The 16,881-nt window shown below is 41.7% G+C and overlaps 1 protein-coding gene across 2 annotated transcripts in view; it reads right to left on the bottom strand.

Annotated features, from left to right (window-relative positions):
* TENM1 (teneurin transmembrane protein 1) overlaps positions 1-16,881 on the bottom strand; it is an 849,492-nt gene that overhangs the window by 408,935 nt on the left and 423,676 nt on the right. The gene's annotated exons all lie outside the window — the stretch shown is intronic.

The raw sequence follows: 16,881 nt of genomic DNA, 5'->3' as shown, positions 1-16,881 counted from the left end.
CATTCATTCAATTGTACTTATTGAGCACTTACAGTGTGCACAGCACTGTACTAAGCACTTATTTCAGCTGGGCATTTGCATGTGGTACCAATGAAGCAATGATGCTATTACCGTTCCCAGCATCTGTCTGAGCTTTACTTTACCCTACTCAGTCAATCAGTTATATTGATCAGCAATGATGCTATTACCGTTCCCAGCATCTGTCTGAGCTTTACCTTACCCTACTCAATCAGTTATATTGATCAGCATTTACTGTGTGCGGAGCACTGTACTAACTGATCGAAAGAGTACAATATAAAAAGTGGGTAGACAAGTTCCTCGCCCAAAACGAGCTTAGTCTAGTGGGGTGGCAGACATTAATATAAATTATGGATCGGTATATAAGTGTTGTGGGGCTAAGGGAGGGGTGAATAAACTCTGCAAATCCATGTACAAGAGGGACATAGAAGAGAGTGGGAGAAAAGGAAATGCGGGTTTAGTCAGGGAAGGCCTTTTGGAGGAGATGTGCCCTCAATAAGGCTTTGAAGTTGGGGAGAGTAATTATCTATTTTGAAGAGGGAGAGTGTTCCAGGTCAGAAGCAGGACTTGTGTGAGGGTTGAGTGGTGAGATAGATGAGCCTGAGATACAGTAAGTAGGTTGCCATTCTGATGACTTGACACCTGTCCACATGTTTTGTTTTGTTGTCTGTCTCCCCCTTCTAGACTGTGAGCCCATTGTTGGGTAGGGACCGTGTCTATACGTTGCCAACTTGTCCTTCCCAAGCGCTTAGTACAGTCCTCTGCACACAGTAAGTGCTCAATAAATACGATTGAATGAATGAATGAATTAGAGGAGCAAAGTGTATGGGCTGGATGGTAGTACAAAATCAGGGAGGTAAGGTAGGATTGAGCAAGGTAATTCAGTCTTTAAAGCCCCCAGTAAGGCATTTCTGATACGAAGGTGTTTGGGCAACCACAGGAGGCTCTTGAGGACAGGACAAACATGACCTGAACAGTATTACAGAAAAATAAGCCAGGCAGCAGAGTCAAAATATTCTTCTTTTGCGTGTTTCTGCAATTTACAGCAGCAAGAGAGTCAAGTACTCTCCTAGTGGAACTTGCAGTTCAATTTCTATCAGAGTAGAGGAATTTATATTGAAAAGGATCCATCATGATGGTAACTTAGAACCATCCAGCACTAACTCATTCCCTCCGAATCACTAGGTTTGAGGTCGAGATTCATCAGGGCACTTGGCAATGCCTATTTAGTCATTTGCCTCTGTGGAATAGGATTTATGAAGTGCTTAATGTGTCCAGAGGACTGAACTAAGTGCTGGGCAAGAATATACAAGTGGGGAAGCGGCATGGTTCAGTGGCAAGAGCCTGGGCTTTGGAGTCAGAGGTCACGGGTTCAAATCCCAGCTCTGCCACTTTTCAGCTGTGTGACTTTGGGCAATTCACTTAACTTCTCTGTGCCTCAGTTACCTCATTTGTAAAATGGGGATTAAGACTGTGAGCCCCACGTGGGACAACCTGATCACCTTGTAACCTCCCCAGCACTTAGAACAGTGCTTTGCACATAGTAAGTGCTTAATAAGTGCCATTATTATTATTATTATTATTATTATTACATATGATACCTGTCTCTCACGGGGCTCATAGCAAAGCTTTTATCTCTTCTACATCTGACAGTTTGTCTCTCTCAATCAATCAATCAATCGTATTTATTGAGCGCTTACTGTGTGCAGAGCACCTCTCCCACCTCTGACTTCTGAATCTTGCCCTTACTCAACCTGAGAGCTCATCTCCTCCAGGAGGCCTTCCCAGACTGAGCCCCCTCCTTCCTCTCCCCCTCCTCCCCCTCCCCATGGCACCTGTATATATGTATATATGTTTGTACACGTTTATTACTCTATTTCACTTGTACATATTTATTCTATTTATTTTTATTATTTTCTAGACTGTGAGCCCGCTGTTGGGTAGGGACTGTATCTATGTGTTGCCAACTTGTACTTCCCAAGCGCTTAGTACAGTGCTCTGCACACAGTAAGCGCTCAATAAATACGATTTAATGAATGAATGAATGAACCTGACCTCCTTCTCCATTCAACTCCACCAGACCACAGCTCTACCACTCTTCAAAGCTCTTCTGAAATGACATCTCCTCCCAGAAGTCCTGACCAATTAATTTCTCTCCTTTCAGTTACCTGTTGAGTGACATCTCTTTCCTTCTACACTCACCATTCATTCATTCAGTCAGTCAGTCAGTCATATTTATTGAGCACTTACTGTATGCAGAGCACTGTACTAAGCACTTGGGAAGTACAAGTTGGCAACATATAGAGATGGTCCCTACCCAACAACGGGCTCACACTCTAGAAGGGCGAGACAGAGAACAAAACAAAACACGTAGACAGGTGTCAAGTCGTCAGAACAAATAGAATTAAAGCTAGATGCACATCATTAACAAAATAAATAAAATAGTAAATATGTACACGCAAAATAGAGTGATAAATCTGTACAAACATATATGCAGGTGCTGTGGGGAGGGGAAGGAGGTAGGGCGGGGGGGATGGGGAGGAGGAGAGGAAAAAGGGGGCTCAGTCTGGGAAGGCCTCTACCACTCACACTACTTCTGAACCTATCAATTTACATAACCTGTTTAAGCACTAACTCATACACATAGCCACTTCTCCCTTCTCTATACCTGTACCTATTTTAGGGTCTGTCTCCTCAAATAAATGATAAACTCCTTGCTGGCAAGGATCACAGCTACTATTTAACTCCCCATAGCACTCAGTAAGGGGTTCAGGATACCGTAGGCTCTCAAATATCCAAAATGGCATCCAAAATGGTAATCATAGGTTTGTGACACTATCTGCTGTAGTAACCATTTCCATGTTAGGATTTTGTCCTAGTGGTGTATTCCTTTCTGGGGGTTTCTGAAAGTAATTCCCTGCTCCTTTCTAAACCCCACTCTCTCCATTCTTTATTTTAAGAGCGAGGAATTTTATGGCCATTGACCAAAATCTATGAATGGGAATTTTTTTGTGTGTGTGGTATTTGTTAAACACTTAATATGAGTTAAGCATTGTTCTAGTGGCTGGGGTAGTTCAGTGCTTTGCACACAGTGAGCGCTCAATAAATGCAACTGAATGAATATAAGTTAATCAGGTCAGACACTGTCTCTGTTGCACATGGAGCTCACAGTCAAAGTAGTTCTTCTCCCTAGCTTGGAACTCCCCACGCCCCTTCCATATACACCAGACCACCACTCTTTCCACCTTCAAAGCATTCTCCCTCCTACTTAATCTGCGAGTCCCATGTGGAACTCTCCTGATTTTCTTGTATCTATCCTAGCGCTTAGAATAGACCTTGGCACATATTCAATGTTTAACAAATACCACTGCCATCATCATCAGAATCTTTAAACAAGTCCCAAGAAGAAGCCTGAAAAGGACTCTGATTACTAATTATTTGTTCCTGACTTTAATGTGGACCTCAACATCTGGACCAAATAAATGCAGAAAATTACTTCTTGTACTGAGGCAGATCAATCAATCAATCATATTTATTGAGCGCTTACTGTGTGCAGAGCACTGTACTAAGCACTTGGGAAGTACAAGTTGGCAACATATAGAAACAGCCCCTACCCAACAGTGGGCTCCATCAGTGGTATTTATTGAGTGTTTACTATGTGTGGAGCACTGTACTAAATGCTTGGTAGAGTATAGTACAGTAGAATTTGCACATACGGTCCCTCCTCACAATGAAAAGATGCTTATTTCACCACACTGAGAACCACCCAAATAATAATAATTTTATTATTATAATTGTTATATTTGTTAAGCACTTACTATGTGTCGAGCACTGCTCTAAGTGCTATGGTTGATACAAGGTAATCAGGTTGTCCCAAGTGGGGCTCACAGTCTCAATCCCCATTTTACACTTAACTGAGGCACAGAGAAGTTAAGTGTACTTTGACTGTGAGCTCCACGTGGGACAGGGACTGTGTCCAACCTGATTAACTTATATTCCTTCAATCGCATTTATAGCAGACAAGTGGCGGAGCCAAGATTAGGACCCACGTCCTCTGCCTCCCAAGCCCTTGCGCTTTCCACTAATTTCACATTCACTGCAATAGGATTGGGACTGATATTGCAGTATTTAAGAAACCTGATAATAAAGTAAAGGAAAAGGAATTAAAAAGAAATGTTGTTTTTATAGAAGACAACTTTTTTGGCCTTCTTTAGAATATGCGTCTCTGGTCTGTCTTTCGTTTTCCTTGAAATGCTTGGGTGAGAAATAGATGTGTTGTCAATAGGTTATGACTTGATAATATCCTGATGTCAGCCCATCGGTAATTTATTTTAATGCCTGTCCCCCTCTAGACTGCAAGGGCCTTGTGGATGGGAATCTTGTCTGCCAATTCTATTGTATTGTAATGATGATGATGATGGCATTTGTTAAGCACTTACTATGTGTGAAGCACTGTTCTAAGCACTGGAGGGGAGGATTCAAGGTGATCAGGTTGTCCCACGTAGGGCTTACAGTCTTAACCCTCATTTTACAGATGAGGTAAATGAGGCTCAGAGAAGTTAAGTGACTTGCCCAAAGTCACACAGTTGACAAGTGGCAGAGCTGGGATTAGAACCCAGGACCTCTGACTCCCAAGCCCGTGCTCTTTCCACAGAGCTGGCTGCTTCTCTATTCTCCTGAAAGCTTAGTTCAGTGCTCTGCACATAGTAAGTGCTCAAGAAATACCGTTGTTTAAGCAATTGAATAACTTTAAAGTGCTCATTTTCAATATACACTCAAGGTTCGTCTGCTGCTATGTAACTCTAAATTTATAGGTTTCCGACACCAATCTCCACCCTAATCATTCTTTGCTTCAAATTGCTGTTAATTCCTTCATCTCAGGTAAAGTAGGCCCTGACCAGTAACATGTGTTAATTAGTACTCAACTGCTTAGTTCACTACCTTAAGGGAGGCTCCATTTATAAAAGGCGATGAAATATTTTCTAAAAACCTAATAGACCAGGTGGCTGATGACATATTCTACACTTGTCTAAACTTTACTTAGGGTATAACATGTTATGGCAAAGTTAATATTCTATTTGACTTTAATATTTCAACCCAATTTACCTAACACCATGGAAATGAAGCTTGAATCTAATTCTCTGTGTCTATTTCAAGGTAATTTACATTTTCTATTGATCCAAGGCTGGGCACGGAAGCCAACGGGTAAGATATTTCAAGGTCTAAAGGTTTCAGAAGAGCTTCATCTGAAGGATGTAGAAAAATGAAATCATAATGTGGAGAAAGTTTTAAGGGAAATACTGGCCAAAAAAAGCATGCAAGAAGATAGGTAAAAGGCTTCAAAGAACGAATTTCCCTTTCTCCTTGGGGTGATAATCACTTTCCCACCTTTCTGTGCTTCTGTTTTTTTCTTTCCTCGCTTTCCTGTTACCAAGGAGGGAGAGAGAAGCAAGGGGAACCAGCAAGCAAAAAGGAGAATTAAAAGTAGAACCAAATCCAGGTCTAATACATAGGGAGCTATAAATCAATAAAGAGAAGACAGGGTTCCTGCCACATACAAGACATGCCCTTATTTATTAGGAAAAGAATCAGGTGATTTGAGCTAGAGGAGTCTCAGTCACGTACAATCGATTCAGTACAATTTGGTGATGCCTGGGGTTTGTCAGAATGGTCCAAAGAGAAGATAGCTTTTGCCATGCTGTGGCTTGTGATTATGAATTCCTGCTCACAATCAGGAAAGTGCTATGGACCGACAATCAGTCTGAAGAAGAGCAAGGTTATACATCAACCTCCATCTGGCAAACCCCATATTGAGCCAGGCATCATATCCACAAGACAAATAATTTAGCAACAGTATTAAATCCTTTCCTGTCAAATTGTCCAAGATGCAAGGATACACACAAGGAGGCAGAAAACCTAATCAAGAAAACTACTGGGCCTTTTGGGAGAGTCAAAGCCAGTGTGTGGTATCAACACGGCTTTGAAATTCAGCTCTGAATGAATGTGACAGGACAACCTTCTTTACGGTTGAATCATCCACTATAGACCCCACATTTGACTTGCAGAGCAATTCCATCAACACGCCTATAATAACTAACATCAAATAGCATGACAACCTTAAACAACAAGGTTGTAGCAAGCAGTCAGATCCCCAGCACAAAGCAATACTCATTATTACACCTTTACTGAGTTGGACAAATGACAAAACCCTAACCCTGCCCCAAAGAGAAAGGATACTTTTTCAAAAAAGGAATCTGCCTTGGTGGAGTGTTTCAAAAAATATGGTGCTCGCTGATTATGTTTAGGAAATCTGTTATTTATTTGTTAGGTGACCATTGGCAAAGTCACAATACCTTCTGTTACTCCCTTTTCGCATCCACAGATCAAAGGGTGCATATCAGATGGTGAAAAATAAAAGCAACAGAAGCAAAGGAAAATATATGGCTCATTGATTTTCCTTTGGGAAGCTATGAAGTGTATTCCACTTCTGCTGCTTTGGCAGTAGTAGGTCTTCTACCTCTGGTAGTCTTGATGGTTGTTGGCTGTAAAGCTATTTCTCTTTGCAAATATTTCTCCTTCACAAATAGTGTTTGGTACCTATATTCTGACCTAGTAATTCCTTTATTCTGCTTGTAGATGACTTTGATGATTTTTAAAAATATAAACAGAACAAACCCTTTTGCCAATTATCTTGACTTTATTTTCAGATGCTCGACATTCCCATATCTGAGGGTGAAGTTCCCAGAAAAACCACATTAGAGATAGAGTTACTTTGACTATCAATCCATCAATTATATTCACTGAGCCCTTACTGGGTGCAGAGCACTGTACTAAGCACTTGGGAGAGTACAATAGAGTTGGTAGATACTTAGCCTGCTCACAGTGAGCTTACAGTCTAGAGGGGATTCAGATGTCAATGTGAATAAATAAATTATGGATATGTAAATAAGTGCTGTGGGGTTGAGGGAGCGGTGAAAAAAGGGTGCAAATTCAAGTGTAAGGGTGACATAAAAGGGGATGGGAAAAGAGGAAATGAAGTCTTAGTTGGGGAGGGCCTCTTGAATGATTGTCAGGGATGAAGAGGGCAGGCATTCCAGGCCAGAGGCAGGATGTGGGCAAAAAGGTCGACTTTGATTGAGGTACAGTGAATAGGTTGCCCCCTGTGCTTAGAACAGTCCTTTGTACATAGTAAGGGCTTAACAAATGCCATCATTATTATTAGAGGACTGAAGTGTGCAAGCTGGGTTGTAGTGGGAAATCAGGGAGGTAAGACTGGAAAGGACCAGGTGATTGAGTGCTTTATAGCCACTGGTAAGGAGTTTCTGTTTGATGCGGAGGTGGATGGGCAACCGCTGGGAGATTCTTTAGGAGTGAGGAAACAGGGACTGAACAGTCGTACAGAAAAATGATCTGGGCAGCAGAGTGAAGTATGGACTGGAGCGGAAAGAAATGGGAGGCAGGGAGGTCAGGAATGAGCCTGATCAATCAATCAATCAATCAATCAATCGTATTTATTGAGCGCTTACTATGTGCAGAGCACTGTACTAAGCACTTGGGAAGTACAAATTGGCATCACATAGAGACAGTCCCTACCCAACAGTGGGCTCACAGTCTAAAAGGGGGAGACAGAGAACAGAACCAAACATACCAACAAAATAAAATAAGTAGGATAGAAATGTACAAGTAAAATAAATAAATAAATAAATAAATAGAGTAATAAATATGTACAACCATATATACATATATACAGGTGCTGTGGGGAAGGGAAGGAGGTAAGACGGGGGGATGGAGAGGGGGACGAGGGGGAGAGGAAAGAAGGGGCTCAGTCTGGGAAGGCCTCCTGGAGGAGGTAATCTGATGCAGTAATCAAGGCAAGACAGGATAAATTCTTGGAGCAATGTGGCAGCAGTTTGGATGAAGAGGAAAGGGCAGATTTTAGTGATGTTGTGAAGGTTGAACTGACATGATGTGATGACAGATTGAACTTCTGGGTTGAATGAGAGATGAGGTGAGAATAACACCAAGATTATGGATTTGGGAAACAGGAAGGATGGTGGTGCGGGTCTTACAGAGATGAACATCTAGTTATCCCAAAATTTCTTACTGATTTCTCCATCAGTTGTTTTTTTCAGTCTAGCGAGGATCAAGTGATGTAACTGTCCTATTTATAGCCTGCTTCTCTGGGGGCAAATTTCTTTCCTTCTTTCAAATGCCATCTCTTTTCATTAAGCCTGAATACACCCATTCTTGGCACGGGCACCGCAGGCTGTTACACTGCTATTTTTTAAATCATTTCATCTATGTATAAGCCGGAATATGAAGGGTAGGGAATGGGCTTTCACAATTTTTGGAAAAGTGCTAGGTATACCTCTGATACTGTATAAAAAATGACAATGAGTAATTATAGCTTTCAGCTGTACTTTCCAAGTTTTACTCACCAAGTTGTATTTTGAGATTTTTACTCAGGCAACTTATCTTCTGTGTCTAGGCTGCAGCCAACTTTTAAAAATATTTCCAGTTCACTTGTCTGCCTTTCTCTCTGGAGGAAATAACTGCTCTTTTGGACCTTTACATCACCTTTTCTGTGTTTGTGGATTCAATTAACATTCTGTTCTCCCTTCATTCAGCTTTTGTAATCAATAAATTAAAAAACTCATGGCCTATTATTGATCTCTGTTATCCCCACACATCAGCCCCTCATCTCACATTTGCTGCTATGCATCTTATCCTTTTGTCTAGGATTTTCCTCATACAATGATATCAAAACCAATTCTTTAGTTTGTTTTTTTAAGAATATTTTAGAAAACATTGTGCTGATTCTTTGGCACAAAGTTAATATTATTATTCTGCTAATCATCCAATTTGAGTGTCAAAATAATTCAGAAGCAGAGAAGCAGCAGGGCTTAGTGGAAAGAGCACAGGCTTGGGAGTCAGAGGACATGGGTTCTAATCCCCCTGGCTCCTCTGCTTGTCTGCTGTGTGACCTTGGGTTAGTCACTCAACTTCTCTGTCCCTCAGTTACCTCATCTATAAAATGGGGATTAAGACTGTGAGCCCCACGTGGGACAACCTGATTACCTTGTATCTACCCCAGTGCTTAGAACAGTGCCTGGCACATAGTAAGCACTTAACAAATACCATAATCATTATTATTATTATTTAGAATGAACTATGCTTTGTAAATCCATATCACTTACTGCTCAAACCTCTATTTTTCCTCCCCCTCCTCTCATCAGAATAATTCAGTGTTTATAGCTATGTTTCCCAAGATGCCATTCTCCAGCCTGCTTCCCTTTACGGTAAAAAGAAGAAAACTTCCGCTGGGTCTTTCTATCCTCCTTTGCCCTCCTCCTTCACTGCAAAGAGCAGATGATTCAATAATTCATTATCATTAGTGGTTGAAATGGAATCCGGGATTTCATCTGCTTTCATGGGCAAGAAAGGCAGAGGGGGAGACTACAAGGGTAGGGGCCCCACTCCACTATCTCTAACATAAAAATAATAGTGATAATGATGGCATTTGTTAAGCACTTACTATGTGTCAAGCACTGTTCGAAGCCTTGGGGTAGGTACAGGCCAATTAGGATGGACACACTCCCTGTCACACACGGGGCTCGCAGTCTTAATCCCTACTTTACAGATGAGATAACTGAGGCACAGAGAAGTGACATGACTTGCCCAAAGTCACACTGTAGACACATGGTGAGGCAGCAATTAGAACCCAGGTCCTTCTAATTTCCAGACCCGTGCTTCATCCATGAAGCCATGCTGCTTTTATGAAATTTAGCATGAAATTTAGGCAACATATTATCCCTCCCTAGTTAACTCCTCAGGATATGTCTCTTCTAGAACGCAAGACTTCTCAATGAACTCTTCTGAATAGAATTTATTTACTCAACTGGCTGTATTAGACAAGTTGAAATAAATTTTTATAAGGACTGAAGGAGGAGGAGCTTCTACCTCCTTCTACCAGGGATTTGGCAAAGCATGCTTCTGTTAATTATTTTAATTCCATGATCGATAGTTATTATTGATCAGCTTTACTGGTCACAGGGCTTTATTAATGATTGCTCAATTCATGTATTATTTCAAAATGACTCTGAATCAGAGTCAGATAAAAACCCTGTCCAGAAAGGAGGTTAATAAGGGAATGCTCTTCCCCTAGCTGGCCCTGAATATGACCTTCATAGGGGTTCCTAGGGGAACCCCAGGATGGAAGGTCCCTGTTTTGATAACTGACTCTATGGCCCACATTAACTGGGCAGGAGAGATGAGCATGGAGATCACTCAATTAATCAATGGTATTTATTGAGTGTTTACTGTGGGCAAAGCCCTGTACTAAGGGTTTAGGAGAGTAAAATATAACAGTTGGTAGACACGTTCCCTGCCCAATCTAGAGAGAGAGAGCCCTCCCTTTCTCACTGGTCCCACCCAAGCTACCTGTTTTCTACCAGAGATGGCATATTCCAGTCACCATCAATGTGTTAACTATCTGCCAAAATTAGGGAATAGAAAGCATCTCAAGCATGCAAGCCACCAGTGCGGGTCATATAACGGAGTCTCATCTTTATCCTTTAATGTCAAAATCCGGGGCAGAGGCTCACGGCATCTTTCCCCACGGCTGCCCTGGGCTCATCCTGCCAAGGTCTTCGCAATCTCTACGTCCTGCCTCCCAATCTGCTTCTGTGATTTCTTCTCTCTGGTGCCCACCGCTGCCCACTCTCCAGCCCCTTGCTACCTAAATGACCTTCCCTGATCTCATGGGACCTAATTTAAAGAATTAAAAGCTAATGAACACCATGGCAGAGACATTTCATTTCAGGGGACACTGGGAGGGATGAGAGAGGAGGGAGTATCACTGAAAAATGAAGCAAGAACAACTGACATGTTTGTGCAATGTCAAAGTATTGGGTGGTACAGACTCTGCACATGTTTTGTGACTATCTTATAAAGGTGGCATTTGTTAAGTGCTTACTATGTGCAAAGCACTGTTCTAAGCACTGGTAATTACAAGGTAATCCGGTAGTCCCACTTGGAGCTCACAGTCTTCATCCCCATTTTGCAGATGAAGGAACTGAGGCAAAAAGAAGTGAAGTGACTTGCCCAAAGTCACACAGATGACAAGTGGCAGAGCTGGGATTAGAACCCACTACCTCTGACTCCCAAGCCTGGGCTCTTTCCACTAAGCCCCGCTGCTTCTCTATCTTCATCAAGACCATCTTGATGAGGCTGATAGTTCAGGTGCCGTCTTGAATGTCCCAAGGGGCCACCATCATCAATGAATCAAGGGGAGGTCCCTGAGGCGATCACTGATCTTAGTTTCTACCCGAATCTGGCCCTGCTTTTGGGGACAGAGCTTCTTTCAAAATTTATGGAGGAATTCTTTGGCTTTGAAAGGAGAGAATGGGAAAAAAAACACCCAAACCATGAATCTGGTCGACTGTTTTCACATAATCTGCCAATACAAGTAAGGTAATAAGTTAGAGAGAAAACGTTCAGAAGGGAATGCACCAAATTCCCAGTGAACTCTAGGAATACAAAAAAGCAGAAGCACCCTTGGAGTAATTGAGCATGGGTCTGAGGTTAAGGTATTTGTTAAATACTTACTATGTACCAGGCCCTGTATTAAGCACTGGAGTAGATACAAGTTAATCAGTTTGGATGCAGTCCATGTCCCACATGGGGTTCACAGTCTTAATCCCCATTTCACAGATGAGGTAACAGACCCAAACAAGTGAACTAATTTGTCCAAGGTCAAACAGCAAAGAAGCGGCAGAGTCAAGACTAGAGCCCAGGCCTTCTGACTTCGAAGCTTGTGCTCTATCCACTAGATCACACTGCTTCAGAGTTGATTCAGAGGGCACTGGTTGCCCAGCCCAAATTTTATGCAAGACACCAACCTTGAATTTTTGCTTTTGTGTTTTGTAGACTCAAGATTTGGAGCATGGGTAGCATTAGTGTAGGTCCTTGGGACACCACCCTAAACCTTACTTGGGTCAAGGACACTCAGGAGAACCCCATGGGTTTTAACTTCTTCTTACTTTTGCCTCCTCCTTCTCTTTTCTTTCCTCTTTTCTCCTGACTCATTTCCACAAACCTGAATATCAGAGACCAATAATTGGTTCTGCATGCTGTTAACTTTTCCTGACTCTGTTAATACCCCAGTCCTTGTTCCTAACCAGAGTCCTTACATCATACAGATATAAATGGCCTCCAGAGAGACACTGAGTGACATCGTGCTGTTAGGAAATTTCTTAAAAATATCATTAGCATGGAGGAGCAGGAGGAGAGTTGGTCAAGAGTTGCTTTAAAAATGATGTGGGCCACGTTGAAAATGTATTTCCCAATAAACTCTAGTTTCTGAAGTGAATCCAGAAAGTGTTTGAAGGCAAAATTATAAAGAAAAATGATATTTCCGATTGCTTTTAAAAACAAGTGATTCACCACTGCCCAGCTGCAGTTTTCCTGTCAGGACAATTTATCAAGACTCAGCCTTCCAAAACTGCACTTCCATCTGACAGTAATTTGTTTTTTGATTTTTGTCTGGTTTTTAGTTGACCACCATTTTCAATCACAGGAATTACTTTACTACACTAGCGAAGGTGACCGGGAGCACCATATTTACCTAATTCTCTAAATGACGTATGATGACCTCAGGCACTCTCAAATTAACATTTTTAAATGGTATTTGCTAAGCGCTTACTGTGTGTCAGACACTGTTCTAAGTGCTGGGGAAGTTATCAGTTAGGGGCGACTTGGATTTAGCTTTCCCAGCCTGCGGTTTACAGGACACCATCTCAGAGCCCAGCAAGTTCCAAAGTTTACAAGAGCAACATACGCAGCTGTAAAATTTGTCTTGTGTGGTGATTAGACACTCCAGGCCCTTGGCAGGATTGCACTTGGCATGACCAAATCATTATGTGTAGATGCAATTCATTGAAAGACTAATTGCATAACCTGATAAATTAGTGCACAAAATATGTGTGTTTTGGGTTTCATGTATGTTTTTCCCAACAAAATGAAAAACAAAAAAAGAAACTACTTACACGTCATATCAAAAATGGGCATTATCAAAAACTGGTCCAAGTTTTTTTTTTTAGTATTCAAGACTACTGACTAGGAAAGTATGCTCAGATAAAACACAATTTGTGAGAAGGGACTGCAAGGCTCTGGTTCCATTCTGTGAAACATAATCCAGTAGGCTCCAAAACCCAGAATGCAAAACATCCCTTGGTAATATTCATATTATCAGGGAAATTGCCTCTCTGGAAAAAAATGGCACTGTGATAAATTTTGGCTGATAGCTCACAGCAAGATTCTTCAGTCTTCAACTTGATTATCTAGTTTACTGAACTCTGCCTGTTTTAAGAGGTCCCTATGCATATAATTAGAGGTGATTCTGTAATGGCTTTGAAGGATGACTGTTGTGGATTACTGAGCTAATAGCGTTCACTGAAAATTCCATAATTCTGTTTCACACCCCCAAATGTTCACTTTATGCGAGACATTGTCAATATGCTCTCAAACTATGCATGCTACGTGCCTATTTTATATGCCCAAATGAGGACTTATTTATATAGTGCAACCTTAAAGATAAGCTTCAGACATCATCAGGACCATATAATTCCTATTTGACCTGCTAAATTTACAGTACATTGTCATATTTTCAGATACAAAAACTCTCTTCATATCCATCGGCTTGAAGATCACAATAACTCAGTAATGTATTAAGATAATTCAACCCTAGGTGAAACGATCGAACAATCAATAGTTTTTATCGAATGCTTACTATGTCTAGAGAGCCGTACTAAGTGCTTGGGAGGGTCCAGTACAATAGAGTTGGTGGACATGATCCCTGCCTAAAAGGAGCCTACAGTCTAGATGGAGTGACAGTCATTAAAATAAATGACAAATACTGAAAATGGCCAGGAAAAAGATCTGGATCTAAGTGGGGTGGAGCTGAATGTGGGTATCAAGTGTTTAGGGTATGGATCCAACACAGAAGGGAGAACAAGTAGGGAAAATGAGAGATTGGTTGAGGAAAGTCTCTTGGAGGAGATGTGATTTTAAGATGGCTTTGAAGGTAGGGAGAGTGGTGGTCTGTTGAATATGAAAGAGGAGAAAATTCCAGGCCAGGGGGAGGACACAGGCAATGGGTTGGCCGTGACAATGATGAGATAGTCATAAAGAGAGTAGGTTTTTATTATTATTATTATATTTGTTAAGTGCTTACTATGCATCAAAAACTGTTCTAAACTCTAGGTAGATACAAGTTAATCAGATTGGACACAGTCCATGTCCCACTTGGTGTTCACAGTCAAAATAGGAGGGAAAACAGGTATTTATTCCCCATTTTACAGTTGAGTAACTGAAGCTTAGGGAAGCTAAGTGTCTTGCCCAATGTGACAGAGCAGGTAGGTGTCAGACCCAGGATTAGAACCCAGGTCCTCTGACTCCCAGGTCTGAGCTCCTTGGCTAAGTGGAAAGAGCACAGGCTTGGGAGTCAGAGGTTGTGGGTTCTAATCCTGCCTCCTTGCAGAGCCAGAGCCTTGCAGTCCCTTATCAGCTGTGTGACTTTGGGCAAGTCACTGAACTTCTCTATGCCTCAGTTCCCTCATCTGTAAAATGGGGGTGAAGACTGTGAGCCCCATGTGGGGCAACCTGATCACCTTGTAACTACTCCAGCACTTAGAACAGTGCTTGGTACATAGTAAGCGCTTAACAAATACTATTATTATTATTCTTCTTATTATTATTCCATGATGCTTTAAAGAAGTGAAGTGTGCAGTCTGGGGTGTAATAGGAGATCAGTGAGGTAAGGTTGAGGTGGAGAGTTGATGGAATGCTTTAAAGCCAACAGTAAGAAGTTCCTGTTTGTTGTGAAGGTGGATGGGCAATCACTGGAGGCTTTTGATCCATGGGGAATTGTGGACTGAACATTTCTTAGAAAACTGATCCAGACTGCAAGGTGAAGTATGGACTGTAGTAGGGAAAACCAGGAGGCTGGAAGGCAAGAGGGTAGGCTGATTCAGTAATCAAGGAGGAAAATGATAAAGAATTCGGATAAACATGGTACTGGTTGGATGGAGAGGAAAAAGTAGATTCTAAACTAAAGATAAGAAAACACTAATGCATCGAGAAATCAGAATTTAACAATAGATAATATTCTTAGCACGTTGTATATGAGGCTGGACACATTTTTTTAAGATCAAGTGAACTGAGAAGCAGCATGGCCTAGTGGATAGACCACAGGCCTGGAAGTCAAAGGACTTGGGTTCTAATCAAAACTCCATCACGTGCCTGCTGCGTGTCCTTGGGCAAGTCACTTAATTTCTCTGTGCCTCAGTTACCTCAGCCATAAAATAGGGATTATTCCTGTGAGTCCCACATGGGACATGGACTGTGTCTAACCTGATTAATTTGTCTCTACCCCAGCTCTTAGCACAGCGCATGGTACATAGTAAGCCTTACCAAATACCAAAACAAACACACAAAAAATGCCCAAACTATACAGACTGAAGAGCTCATATGCAAATAAAAAGGACATCAATTTCATCAAGAGGAAAGTTGAGATATCATCCTGATATGTAATGTGGCCAGTCATTAGGTTTTAGCCCAAAGAACATGGTTTTCAGCTGCTCTTTTCCTCTGCTTAGTATTAATGTTACCGGGTGTCTTTATGTCCTGAATATTTTGTTTGAATGTCCAGATTACATCCTCTCAGCTTCTGCTGCTGAGCCCTAAGATTCAGAAGCAGTCTCCCTCTCTTATGAGGATCTGGAAGGAGAGGAGCTCAATGGTTCTAAAGCAGCATCATGGCCAAGTGGATAGTGCATGGAGTCACAAGGACCAGGGTTCTAATCCCAACTCCGCCCCTTGTCTGCTGTGTGACCCTGGACAAGTCGCTTCACTTCTCTGGGCCTCAATTACCTCATCTGTAAAATGGGGAAAAGAGTGTAAGCCCCATCTGGGATGGGGATTGTGTCTGACCTGATTAACATGTATCCACCTCAGCGCTTAGAACAGTGCTCGGCACATAGTAAGTGCTCAACAAGTACTATCATTAATAGGGGAAGCAGCATGCCATAGTGAATAAAGCACAGGTCTGAGAGTCAGAAGGTCATGGGTTCTAATTCCAACTCCACCACTGGTTTGCTGTGTGGCCTTAGGCAAGTCACTTCACTTCCCTGTGCCTCAGTTCCTTCATTTGTAAAATGAGGATTAAGACTGTGAGCCCCAAACGGGACAGGGACTATGTCCAACCCAATTTGCTTATACCCACCCCAGCACTTAGTACTGTGCCTGGCACAAAATAAGCACTTACCAAATACAATTATTATTATTATTAGAGAGTGAGGATGTCCTCTATGGCTTCCTCTAGGTTTTGTGCATTTCAATCAACCGATCGTATTTATTGTATGCTTACTCTATGCAGAGCACTGTACTGTTTGGGAGAGTACAATATAACAAAGTTGGTAAACATTTTCTCTGCCCACAATGAGCTAACAGTCTAGAAGACAAGCTTACAGTCTAGAGTATGAGCTTACTTCCAGAAAATGTTTGCTACACTATCACTACTCAATGTTGTATAACCTGCAAATCACATGCAATCTTCAGTTTCAAGTTAGCCAAGGGGCATTGGATATTCTGAAAATCGATCAGTGTCCAGCCTATTGAGAGTATTCAGCTAAAGCAAGTATCAGGAAGAATTCAGTTTTATATTTCCCCTTGGCAAAGGAAGGAGAGGGGGCATCCTGAGAGAATCAAACCATCACCATAGGACTGTGATCAGCGAGAGAAGCCCAAAGGGCAAATCACATATCTATAAACAGTTCACAATTAGCTGACAACATGGTGGGAGGA

This window comes from Tachyglossus aculeatus, chromosome 6 (assembly GCF_015852505.1).
Source record: "Tachyglossus aculeatus isolate mTacAcu1 chromosome 6, mTacAcu1.pri, whole genome shotgun sequence".
Classification (NCBI taxonomy): domain Eukaryota; kingdom Metazoa; phylum Chordata; class Mammalia; order Monotremata; family Tachyglossidae; genus Tachyglossus; species Tachyglossus aculeatus.
The sequence above is the reverse complement of the archived record's forward strand: the minus strand, read 5'-3'. Positions and strand labels throughout refer to the sequence as shown.